Source organism: Danio aesculapii, chromosome 16 (genome assembly GCF_903798145.1).
Source record: "Danio aesculapii chromosome 16, fDanAes4.1, whole genome shotgun sequence".
Taxonomy (NCBI): domain Eukaryota; kingdom Metazoa; phylum Chordata; class Actinopteri; order Cypriniformes; family Danionidae; genus Danio; species Danio aesculapii.
In genome coordinates, this window is record NC_079450.1 from 43,335,327 (window position 1) to 43,349,001 (window position 13,675).

The following is a 13,675-nucleotide window of genomic DNA, read 5'->3' on the forward strand; positions in this document are numbered from 1 at the left end:
AAGACCTTCCAACCCAGTAACAAACAAGAAGCCATGAGTAGACTTTACATTTTTATTCTTAAAGATGTTTAGATTGACCTATGACTTTTTTATTGTATGCTGATTTTTTAGCGGGCCAACAGCATCATCGACATTTACAGTGCCCTCCATAATTATTGACAATCCTGGTTAAGATGTGAAAACTAATATTTGCATCTTTTGTGAAGTTGTTTTGGAGTAATTATGAAAAGTGCTATACAAATAAAAATTTATTGGATTATAATTATTAGGAAGTGTTTATTTAGTTATTTCCTAGGGACACTTTTGGTCTTGGAGTAAATGATCATTTTTCCGTTAGGCGGCGGTATAAACTAGCAGTGTGTCGTTCACCAAAAACGTGCTAAAGAAAAAATTCCCGCCGAGATTCTCGCATGCTTCGGGGATTCGCAGTATCGTGGTTGCATTTGCTGTGGGCATTGTTAATGTTTTCAAACACCTAAAGGCTGACCAGGTAAGTATTTTATTGTCATTACTATATTCTAATGTGTTAACAAATCACGAAAATATGGACATCATATGAAGTCTGTGTAGGCTAACGTTGGCTAAAATATTTTACTTCATTCTTGCATAGGAATTAGCAATGTCAGTTTCTACATGTCCATGCGCTGGGTATTAGGGTTAAAAGCGAGTGATAAAACGCAATGAAACGTTAACGTTAGTAAATACATGTAGCGTTGCTTTGTAGTTTGTCAGATGATGAAGTAGGTGGGACACTGAACTGTGGCTTCCGTGAGGCGTCGGTCATGCGCTTGCCATTATAGATTAAAATGAGAATAAATCATAAGGTGGTAAATAAATCTTGCATTGTTTGGTGTGTAAATGGTGACATAATCAGCCTGACGCAAATTGCGCTCGCATTAGCGGACAGGTGAAAGTTTTAATATTCAGGGACATTCTATAAAAGTGGGAAAAATGCTTTACATGGCTTCATGTAACTACATAAACTTAGGAAACCCACATTTGTCAAACTTTCTGCATTTTCTCTGATCAAACAGTTCTCTGATTTGTGAAAACCTTTTTACACTTGATCACATAATGCATTTCCGCTAAACGGATGATTTTCAACTTCAAATTAACTTGATAACGTTGACTGAAGCGTCAAATATAGGCCCGACGTGCATATTATATAAATTATATTTACATGAAGGAGATGGTTTAAGCTTTACTCGTGGTAACCTGCACACCCCACGGTTCAGTGTCACTATGTCGCGATGCGTCACTTAATATGTCTCATATATAATGTTCTTCGTGTGTTCCAAGCTACATTAAACTTCGACAGGTGTCATAACTGCATGACATCGTAAAACACTTACTGGGTTAATGCATTAATTAAACAATTAAGGATATTTTCGGTTTTTAATTGAAATAAATGTTTTCTGCATATGCAAAAGTGATTCCAGGCTAGGTTCTACGCAGAGATACATTACATTTAGAGACAGACTATTAAAAATATACAAAGATGTGTTAACTTAAAATGTTATAAAAATGTGAAAAACATAGTCTAACTTTGCTGCTACTAAGCCTGTCGGATAAATACTGGATGAATCAACAAATTCACTTGATCTAAGCATTCACAACAACTAATTATTTCAAAATGATACCAAGCAACTAAACAAACTGTCTCACCACAAACCTTTCAATGTCCTTCCCGGGTTTTGCCTACTTATCTTGATTTACAAAACTATTTCAATTCATAATCAGTTCAATTTATAATAATGATAAATGTTTTAAAAAGTATAAAAAATATATAAGATTATAATTTTAATTTGATAATAATAATTAAAGGTCGCGGGTCTAAACGGGTCTAAATTGTCTAAACCTAAATATTGAGACGTGTAAATATTGTCAGTTAAAACTTACATTTCCAAAGATGTTTTTCGGCCCTTAAAAGAGCCTTTGGGGTAGCTGATGTTAACAAAATAAGGGGAAAAAACAAGACAAAATTAGATTTTATTGCAAATGTCTAAATTTAAAGTATTTGTAGTTTTAAATGTTTTTTTTTCAAATTGCTTAAAGTTCTGTATAAAATTAATGGTACTTACAAGAAGCAGGGGTAGTCGGCACTGAAAAGAAAACAGATTACACAGTTAATAAAGACTAAAACATAGCCTAAAATTGCACTTATAAGATAAGCAAAACGCAGAGTGCACTCTGTCCGACTGAAACCTTACAGCTTATTATATTAATTTAAAAGTATAACGTTAGCGTTTCTCGGTCTCATAGCCTGGCTGTAATGAATGAATGAGCTGGCGCTCTTTTTACACACACACACACACACACACACACACACACACACACACACACACGCACGCACAGGCACTGTACATACACGCACATTAATTCACAGTCAAACCAAATGTGGGACAACCTGCTGTTTGTTTGTAGTATTGTTTTGCTTTTTTATCTAACAAATAATATGACGGACTCTAAATTAAAGTCTCAGTCGGATTTGTGTGACTACTAACGTCAGTTAGCGTAAAATGCTTCATACTCGCAAAACGGCTTTTACCGTTTAAACCGTTAGCGGCGTAAGATAGCCTACATATAGCGATTGTAGAGAAAACACGGAAAAAACGAGAAAACAGTTTTTGAATAGTACATGTAGTACATTTACTAAAAGCGACATTTTTATGACATTGTATATATTGTTATTAACACGAAAATAAGCGCTAATACCCCTCATCTTTATTAATGAATAACGTACTCGATATAATAACCATTATTCTTGATATTTAAAACACTATTTTATTCATAGGTACTTGTATGAACAAGTTATAAACAATTTATAATAAAATATAACGATAAAGTTAAAAAAGACGTTTACCTCAGGAAAACTGGCAGTTGATGTACACAGGAATGTCCACTCAAATGACCCAGGCTGTGTCCGCGATGGGCACAGACCTCAGTTTATATATGCCCACCGCCTGGTTTCGCGGGCTAGTCACGGAGTAAAAAGTGACAAATTAAAAGGTTTATTATTGAATAATTGAAGATTAAAAATGTGTTAAAACGTCTTGTTTGTGTTATAAACGTCAATAGATATGAATAAAAAGTGCTGTGTAGGGTTATTAAATTATTATTGATTTTATTATTTAATCACATTTTTGTATTTGTCTAAATTATTCATATATAGGCCTATTCACTCAATTCCTATATTCAATTCCTAATAAATAATTACAGCAATGATGTTTAAAAAAACACTTGAAAGAATCATGTAAAAATTACTAGTTTTTTTAAGTGATAGATGATGATTTTAATATTATTAGCGGAATGTGCTTTTATAATTTAAGCTAGTCCACCACCATTTACTCATATTTATTTTTTTTAACAAAAACCACTTGAAAGAATCATGTGAAAATTACTAGTTTTTTTAAGTGATAGATGATGATTTTAATATTATTAGTGGAATGTGCTTTTATAATATATGCAAATAAATCACCATTTACTCAAATTTATTACTGAAAATTACTCATTCATAAAATGTTAAATATTTAATGTATAATGTCTAAATATCTATGTAAAATTTACAGCAATGTTAATCTCTGATAAAAATTCCTTTATCCATGTCATGGAAAAAACTGACCTGTCAACTTTCCTTTGTAGGAATAGTCACATTTTAGACAATATTTGACAGAATTTGTGTATTGCAAACTTAATATTCGTTTCTTTGTAAGTGATTTTAATTTGTGGAATATTTGTATAAATCCAGTTCAGCGATTCTAGATTTTCCAGGCTAGCCATGACTCACTTATCCTCCAAGACAATGCAGAAGTCCTCATGGTTGGTCATCCCTCTGACAGACAGCAATTCTCTGTGCATTCCCACACTGTAAAATAAACATTATGTTTATTATATTGAAATTATGCAGTTGTACATTTCAAATGTTTAAGGTTTACTAAAACACATTAAGGAAATATATTAATGAAATAAACCATTTCTCTTATCTCTGTGAACAGTAATTCTTCATAATGTTTGAGTAGATGTTGCTGACTGACACAAATACACAAGTATTTTGACTTATAATGGACAGGGTGTTTAAATGTAGTGTACAGACATTTATAAAAACAAACCATGTTTATACAAGGAATAGTGCATTCAACAGTGTAGTGCTTGAGCTATATATTTTTTTGTAAGCATGCAAAAATATAAAATGCAGTTTTCGGAAGATCATAAATATCTGAAACAGTTTGAGACACTTACATTGCACTCCTGGATGAGCTCTTCCTCTTATTCATACAGATAGACCAGCAACAGAGGACGACATCTCTCGATTCATCCCTGATTTAATGTGAGGTCTGATGCAAAAAAGTGTAGAAATTAGTAATAATAATAATAATACACAAATAACATTATTAAAAATACCTGATGTATGGCACCCATTCTCTTTATCAAAATCTGCCTCAATAAACTGCTCCTCTTTAGTAGGAAAACTCTGCAAACGTTTTCTTCATTAAACTGAAAAATGAAGCAAACAAATATTAGTATTTATGTACAGTATTATATATATAAACAGTTCATTACATTACATCAGCAATGCTGTAAAAGGAACCTTATGAAATGGAAAAGCACTAGCTGTACATAAACCCCATTGAATAGCTAGCTAGCTTAGCTTAGATTTACCACTTAACAAGCTCACTGTTGTTCGTCTGCTTAACTGTTGCCTGATCGTTGCTGTTAAATATTGCGATGCAATTAATTTGTTCAACTTCATTTATATAATTCAGAATGAACATTGAAGCAAATCAATTTCAAATAGGAATGGGTGATTAAAAATACCCGTGTATCCCTATATACATCATATGGCAAAAACTAAGCTCCTGAACAAGTTTGAACAGCATGTGTCTTTCCTGAAAGAGCTTAGGCTACTTAAGACAATAAAATGATAAACTGTTAATGCTTACCTCTTAACATGCTCGCTGTTGATCTGCTCCTTCAAAATGTCGTCTGATCACTGCCGTTGTTGAGATTCAAATGCAAACATCTCAATCAAATCCACATAATTGAGTGAATTTTCTTAAAATAAACGTGAAGCCATCTTTCCTCAATATTATTAGCTTAATTGGTTTCTCAAATTAAGCTTAATAATTGCACTAGTTTGCTTAAAAAATAAGTAAAATTAAAATCTTAGTTATATTGGTGAAATCTTCTTCATATTTTATAATAAATCCAGAATATCAATTTTTTAAAGAAAATAAGCTCATTATTTTTAATGACCACATTAATTTTTTTAATGAAAATTACAAGCCTCAAGATTAATTTTTTACAGTGTAGGTAATTTTATTTAAATTTGCTTAAGTCTTTTCTTTTAGGCCTCACATTAATTACATCTAAACATTTTATACTAATATTAATAAATGTGTATCCAGGAAACGTCTTTATATTTTAAGAGATCATACATTGGGAAAGGAAAGAACAGATTGTGATGGATTAATTAATGATGATTAACCTTCGAAAATGTGTGATTTCATGTAAATATGTTCTTTTTGTTTTTTAAATGTATAATAATAATGATGGTGATGATGATGATAACTGGCATTTTTATTATTAATATGTAATATCTCACCTGTTTTATCATTTTGTTTTGTAGTTAGAGGTACATCCGTTTTCTTCAACCAGAATGAAGGCAGTGTTTCATCTTTGTGGCCCTCGCATATGAGCTTATGTAGAATTTGAATTTTCCATAAGCTGTTTGTCTGTCTACTTGGATTCACTCAGGTTTTCAAGATGGCTCTCAAAAAGGAGTGTACAAGGTGCAGGCGAAAATCATCGCTTATGCTGTTAGATAGTAGGTAGGTAGGGTTATTTGTCTAGTTTGTATATTTGTTTAGTTGTTTTTGATTTGCAGAATTATTTAGCAGGCATCACACCAAACAACATGCCAAAGACAACATGTTCACAATTAACAGTATATAAAATAAATAAATAGAATAAAACACAATAAGCAGTCCAGCTGACTTAAAACTACTTGTTAAAGTTATTTGTCTTATTGCCCTGTTTTTGACACCACAGGGAGACAGTATCTCTGCTCAGATGGCAAATAGTCAAATAAGGAACTAAATGGGTGCATTGAATCAGCCACAATACTGATTGCCTTTATGACCACTCCATCTTTGTAAATGTATTCCATGCTTGGTAATGTAATGCCCACCAGTTTACTAGAAGTGGTGACTATTTTCCTTAAACACTTTTCTTGAGTCTCAGTAGCATTACCATACCAGCAAATACTGCAAACAAGTCAATATACTTTCAATAAAAGCAGAGTAAAACATCTTAAGCATCTTAAGCACAAAATCCAAGAATGGCCATGTTTCTCTTTTCGCCATAAAAGAGGCTCACAAAGACTGAATCATCAGCATATTTATTGCCTGTTCCATAAGTTTAATAAGATGCTTGTTTTATATTTGGCCTTGATTCTGCATGAATGGAGGATTAACCACTAGGTAGGTCTGTCAACCATATGTTCATAATAACAGAATGAACTAATTACATTTACATAATGAAAATTGAAAAACACACAAAAAAAATTAAAGACATCATTTTTTAAAGCAAATTTGATGTTAATAAAAACTGTTTTGTTTATTAGATGTAATACAATGGGCCCTATCATACACTCAGCCCAATAAGGAGCAAGACGTGTTTCTATTTTTAGACCAGTGCAACACTAGTTTTGCCGTTTTCCACCATGTTGTTTAAATAGTAAATCCATTTGCTCCACTTTGTGGACTCATGGGTGTTTCGGGGGGCTTTTTCAGTTTATTCACAACTTGCTTTTGAATAATGTTAATGTTATTATTATTAGTAGTATTATTTATTATATGCATGTGTATATTTGTTTTTTTTAAAACAAGTTTAGATTTGTCCACTTGTCAGGTTTTTTGGATTAAAAAAATTAAAAACAAATGATTGATTGGCATAATGCTTTTCAAATGTTTTTACCATAAAGATGTCTGTTATTGTTTTCTTATTCCGGCCATTCTGACCGAATCACATCTCAGACTTTTTTTGTCTAACAGCAACTGACTCGCTTCCTGTCGGTCACTCTCTTCTAAATACAATTTGAATTTTGACGAGGTAATGCAGGTATTGTGCATTCAATCATTTCTGCAAATGTTGCAAGTAAACAACAAGGCTCTTAAAACACTGCTTCAAAAATTTTTGTGTTGTCATATTTCAAATACAGAAGTCATTTGTTTTGTTATTTCATAACTGACAGTGTACTTATTTGTAAAATCATTTTAGTTTAAAATCAAGTGTAAAACAAAATTTACATGTGCTGTAAAGCTATATATTCAACAAATTTGCCATATTGCAAAGCAGTGAGCAAATAAGTAAAATAGTGTAAAATGTGTAAATAAAAGACAATTTCAATCTTTTCTTCATATACTTTAATTAAACATTTCAAAGTAGAAAATATTGTTTAATAAAATGGACATCAAATATATCTATGGCCTTATAGTTCTGCCAGTGGTATTGAAAATTTAATTATGGTGAAGGAAAAAGCCACCACACTTCCATTCCCATATATCTATCCTTGTGATTAAACACCTGAACCATTCTATCAAGTTTACAGTTGAAAAGGGCCTTAAAGAAAATCTGTTTTTTATTAAACTAACTAATTGCTTATTTTGAGTATTTTTTTTTTAAAGAGTACTTTTTTACTTTTACTTGTACACTTAATGTTAGTATTAGTTACTAGTAATATTTTACCAATGTAGTAGTATTTTTACTTGGGTACAAATTTTCAGTTCTCTTTCCATCTTTGAGAGAACATAAACAAATACATATTTTAATTTTTTATTTTACAAGCACATTTATTGTAGGTTTGTTATTTTTATTTATGAATATATTATTAATTACTACATTACTAATGTATTTTATTTGAATAAATTGGAGAGTTCTTATTGAATTTAAAGTGCATTGCTGAGAATACATTTCAGGTGTTCAGTACGCTGCATGTCAGTCTTGAAAATAAAAAATAGGTACTGGAAAAAGTGTTTAAAAATCCTTGTTTTTTTTTAAATCTGGGTTTTTACAGTTCTGCCTATATATACCCTGAATGGGGCACCAATATTACGATTCATTTTGAAAAAAGCAACCCAACAAAAAGACACCTGCAATTGAGACAATAAAAGTTTAATACTTAGCACTTTTATAATATAGCAGGAGAAAAGCAGAATGGTATGTTAATGAACTAATAGGCTATTTATTTTTATAGTATGCCATGGGAAAAACGTTTATTTGGCAAATATCAGCCAACAGAATAAGAAAATGGCAATGGCTATTTACATTAAGTGCAAATAGCATAATTTCTTACCATGATCTATTAACAGTAAATGCCAATAGATCTAGATACAATAAATCTAGTTTAATTACTTGTTAGTTCATGTTTGTTTTTACATTAGCTAAATGTAACTAACATAAACTTGTTTTCTTTGTCAGGATGATTTTACTTGGGGCACATTATCATTAACTCATTTCTAATTATTCAGGAACTCTTGTGTTTAAATGTAATGGTTGATCTTTACACTGAAAAGCAGTAGAAATGTGTTCCGTTTCCATCAAAATAAACAGTTTAAACAGGAGTTCAAGAGTAGTTGAAAATTTTATTACATTAGCAAACAATGAACTAACAACTAACTAAGGTAGCTGATATTCACATATGAACTCATGTGACTCGTATGTTGTTTTTAAAGCTAGTTCATAAACAGCACATGCCTATTGTAGGTTAGACACCCCAGTGAGTCAATGTGCATGAGAGTAAAGTAGGAACTAGATTTTCTTTAAAATACACGTTAAAGTTTATTATTAAGCCATCTTTAGTCGTTTTTAGTCACATAAATGTTCTTCCGCATGTGAAAAATCACCAGATTGTAAGTGACGTTGAACTAAGAAGATCGCACATATAAACAGTATGAAGACAACTTATCGCCGTGCACGTTTGGATGCCAAAATAAGATATTCTGAGACATTCACACAAACGATGCACCACAGCCATACAATTATGAGCCTGTGGACAGACCAACAGACAGAACAGCAGTTAGAGAAGAGTAATTGTGTTGTAATGTGAGGAGAACAGAGCAGGTTCTCAGTGTGAGACCAATGTTACCTTACAGACAGATATGTTAGATAACGAAATCGTATCAGGCAGTAGCAAAGCTAGTATTGATCATCTAAGTATTTATATTTACCAGTAACAGAAACTAAGCATTTAACAGAATTATGCCACATTGTCACTATTTTTAATTGTAGATAAGTGAATACAAAATACTAATAACATAGTAAATCTTTTCTCTCAGAGCTTTTGTAATGAAATAAAAAAGCATCAAAATATTAAAACTATTAAAATAAGTTTTAAATGTTTCTTTATTTGTCTTTTTTTATTTATTTATTTTTTTCTTGCCATGGGTTTAAAATGTATTGGATTGCATTTTGACAACAATCCATAAAAAAAGTTGTGTTACTGTATAAAATATTTACAAACATTTGATTAACAGATCTGGGGTGCAACGACAAACAAGGAAAAAACAAACAACAACATAACTTGCAGCTGCACAATCATAGTACAATGCATTGTTTGGGAAAAGAACGATGTAGTCACGAGTGTTTCCCCAAAACCCGCAGTTTCTCTGTCACAGATCCATCGTCTAAACCATGTTAGTTATAGCGTAAAACGTCCATAATGACGCTCTAAACAGGCATAATCAACTTCTTCAGAGAAGAACCCCATAATTTCTTTGTGCAAATTATATTGTTTTACACAAAACCTATTAAAAATTCAATTTTAGTTTTGGTAAAAACATCCACTCGCTTTCCATATTAATTGAAAAATATGTAAATGGCACGTATAGGATTATTAGGAAATTTTTAAAAATCCTACATTAATATTAATAATAATGATGATGATGATTAAGTAGGATATTGCTTATGAATTTTTTTTTTGGAAAAGTCTACTTTTACAATTTGACACATGCAAACCACTGCAAAAATGTTCTGACCCACAGGCCCATGTCTTATACAGTACAGATACTTAATAAATAACCCACTATAAATGAAAATAATTACGTATGCTGTTTTTTTTTTTTGGTTTTTTTTTTGGTTTCACAAGCTTTGGAGACGTAACGTAAATTCAGCTTTTTAAATAATATGTCACCTATAGCTTTCGTCATGAGGCATAACTGTGAAGTGCACTGTAAAGGGAGCACAATTATAAACATTAAGATCGGTAAAAGTGAACTGTACGAATACTTTGAAAGCAAATTACACCTAAGAGAGATAACCTTAATGCATTTTTTAAAATCATTCCAAGATTAAATGTTAGAATGTTCTAAATGAAAATGAATAGGGCATAGGGGGAATAAGTGGGAATAGAGCACAGTTAGGAACTTTGTTTCTGACGACAGCTCTAGAGGTATAGTTGCAAGCATACAAGTTTGCGACCCTGTTTGAATGTTCCTTGGAATAATGGATTTTATATATGCATACATACATACATACATATACAGTTGAAGTCAGAATTATTAGCCCCCTGAATTATTTGCCACCCTGTTTAATTTTTTCCTCAATTTCTGTTTTCTTATCCCTAACTGATTTATATTATCTTTGCCATGATGACAGTAAATAGTATTTGACTATATATTTTTCAAGATACTAGTATTCTGCTTAAAGTGACATTGAGGGTAATTAGGCAAATTATTGTATAATGATAGATGGTTTTGTAGACAATCAAAAATATTGCTTAATAAAAATATTATTATTAAATAATGTTGACCTTGAAATGGTTAAAAAAATTAACTGCTTTTATTCTAGCTAAAATTAAACAAAAGACTTTCTCCTGAAGAAAGAATATTATAGAAAATACTTTGGAAAAATATACAGTATTGTTAAACATGATTTGGGAATATATACAGTTGTAATGGCAGAATGAATGTATCAAAGACACTTTACTATATATAATATTTGAGACTCTTTAAGTTCAAATCTTCATTAAAATACATTTTTGTCCTTACTTTTGTTCTACAGTTATAACTAATAATAAATAGTAAAAAAAACATCTTTTGTCTGAAAAAAATATATAAATGGAATCTATGTTAATTTGTGTACTTATGCTTTCCTGTTTCTATCCTGGGAGGTTCATTTCAAGGATTCTAGAAATTGTACCAGTTCCAGTCTGGATCCAGCCTAACTTGTGAACACCACAGAAGACATCAAAGCTACAGAGTTTAAATAACTAGAACTGGACAAACAGAATTGGCAAAAATCAAAGCAAACACCACTACATTACTATATTATTATTAAAACAATAAAAATATAAAAGAGATAGATGGACTTGGTGAGATTTACCTGTTTTGTGAGGATTTTGTTTAGCTGTAGATTTAAATATCCATTGAGGAAAAATGTGTGCACCATTAAAAACTGATTATTTATATTGATCTCTGTCGCTATCTTATGGCGGAACAATGTAAAGCCAACTGCCAAAGAATTTCCATTAAATATTACTGCAATTTATAATCAAATGTCATTTGTTGAACAACAACATGTAACAAACAAGAATATAAAGATGCCAAATAAATAAGTCAAATTGTTAATGGATGGCAACATTTTGTCTGTTTAACTGAACACAATGCTTTTTATGCATCTGACCGCAACAGGAGAGTCATAACACTTATTAAAACGTGCTTAAACCTATTAAACTGTTTTGTTGAATTATGTTTGTGTGTGTGTGTGTGTGTGAGAGAGAGAGAGAGAGAGAGAGAGAAGGTGTTTATTGGGTTATTCTACAATTTTTTTTTTGACTAAGTTGTTAATGTGTCTAAATGAATGTTGAAATATATTGTCATTTGCATGCTGTGTATGTGTCTAAGGTTTGACAAAAGTAGCCTAAACGCTATTTCTTGAAGAAATACTGAAATGAATTCTTTATTTACCCAAACCATAAAATATTACATTTTCATGTTGTAATGTTGTCAAACATTTAAATTAATGTGGTAATGTGGGAACATGTTGCAATTATCCATATTTTGGCACGATAAAAGTTGCTGCTAAAGCAATTACATTTTTCAACAGAAAGCTATAAATATACAATAAAAAATTTAATGTACACCTTTTAAATGTACTGTATAATACAAGCCGTTTTAAATATGGCAAATTTGATTTACCAAACAAATGAACAAAGTGTTAATTATTTTCTAATAGAAATTGTCACGTTTTAGACATGCAGGATAAAAATAAGCTCTTTAAATAATTTCTGGTTCGAGAAATAGCCTAATATGAAAGAAAAAGATGTCAATTGTAACCGTTCACACATAAAATTAATTGTTGTAATTTAATTTTGCTTATACTAGTTTTTAGTTACAAATGCTGGCCTATATCTGATAAAATGTATACTAAAAAATATTTCTGCAAAGTTACAAACAATTTATATGCGTTGAATTAAAACAAATTAAATGTAGCCTAGTAATTTTCAACTTATAGTTTAAATTCAGCCTAAATTATTTAGAACTACTTAAAAATATCTAATGAATCATCTTGCATATTTTATATGTATGCTGATAAATATGTGCCGGTATTAATGAGTAGAAATCTATTCAGTTTGTGTGTGCAGTTATTTTTGTAATAATATAGTGATTGTCGTTGTAAAACATTACTGGTAAACATCTATTAGGCCTAAACCATAGGGGAAGAGATCACATTAACTGATTAAAATGAATTTCAAATATCCAGTTTAGTCTACACCACGGATGTACTTATCAAATATCAAAATGCATTTTTATTGCAAAATAAATGTAAACAGTCCTGCCATAGGCTATATCACGGGATTAAGAAACTTGAATAATATTCCGAAGGAAAACAAGATAATTAAACAATTAAAGTAAAACAAAATAAAAGTGAAATTAAATTCTTGACATGCTAGCCTGTACAAATAGCAACAAGCTTGCATATTTGTCTTCCCCAAACAGCTTAAAATACATAGTATAAGGCAAGATTAAGGGCACTCGCTGTTGTATTTCTCTACTTACACTGATGCAAACGGCATCTGTTTATGAAACAATTAAATGTCGGATCCTGTTTTCGATTTAATGATCGACGTACCGACCAAATAATGAACGTTGATTCAATGTCGAAATTTCGACGTTGAATCAATATCTTTTTTTCAACGTAAAATCCTTCCGATGTACCGACCAAATAATGAACGTTGGTTCAATGTTGAAATTTGATCAACGACTGATACTGACTATTATAACCAATATTCGACGTTGAATCAACATCGGTTTGCTATCTGGGTTCTGATTAAAGGCAGCCATGGTGCTGTACTGACTTTTGGTCACTTTAACCTTGTGACCTTAATAGTTCTGAACAAGATACAGTAACATATGTGGACTCAATGGAAAGCTGGAAATTTGTACTTTTAAATGATATGATATATTTGATTGTATCTTACAAATTTACTTAATTATTACATTAAATACAATACCTTTTACTTTTCAAAAGTTAGTCAGACTGCAAACCTATGATATTCCACTGGGTGGCGCAATGACACACAAGTTAAACAGGTAGAGGGGGATGGGGTGTGAGGAGACAATCAATATCAGCTCATATCAGCTGAAAGCACATGTGTTCTGCTTTCCAATAAGTCAAT

At 31.1% G+C, this 13,675-nt stretch overlaps 3 long non-coding RNA genes across 3 annotated transcripts in view; 1 reads left to right on the forward strand and 2 right to left on the reverse strand.

Annotated features, from left to right (window-relative positions):
* Positions 1–2,974, reverse strand: part of LOC130243445 (uncharacterized) — a 5,701-nt gene extending 2,727 nt beyond the window's left edge. Inside the window, exons 1-3 of the long non-coding RNA XR_008839137.1 lie at positions 2,864–2,974; positions 2,082–2,102; positions 1,900–1,944 (exon numbers count right to left, since the gene is read on the reverse strand). This is a non-coding gene — a long non-coding RNA (uncharacterized LOC130243445). The remainder of the gene's footprint in view (positions 1–1,899; positions 1,945–2,081; positions 2,103–2,863) is intronic.
* Positions 2,975–3,572: 598 nt separating this feature from the next.
* LOC130243444 (uncharacterized) lies at positions 3,573–4,462 on the reverse strand. The gene is made up of 3 exons (XR_008839136.1): positions 4,402–4,462; positions 4,240–4,334; positions 3,573–3,865 (listed from the first exon to the last, which is right to left on the reverse strand). It is a non-coding gene; the product is annotated as an uncharacterized LOC130243444 (long non-coding RNA).
* Positions 4,463–5,783: 1,321 nt separating this feature from the next.
* LOC130243446 (uncharacterized) lies at positions 5,784–11,684 on the forward strand. Its single transcript, XR_008839138.1, has 3 exons — positions 5,784–5,828; positions 7,053–7,119; positions 11,168–11,684. It is a non-coding gene; the product is annotated as an uncharacterized LOC130243446 (long non-coding RNA).
* Positions 11,685–13,675: the final 1,991 nt, after the last annotated feature.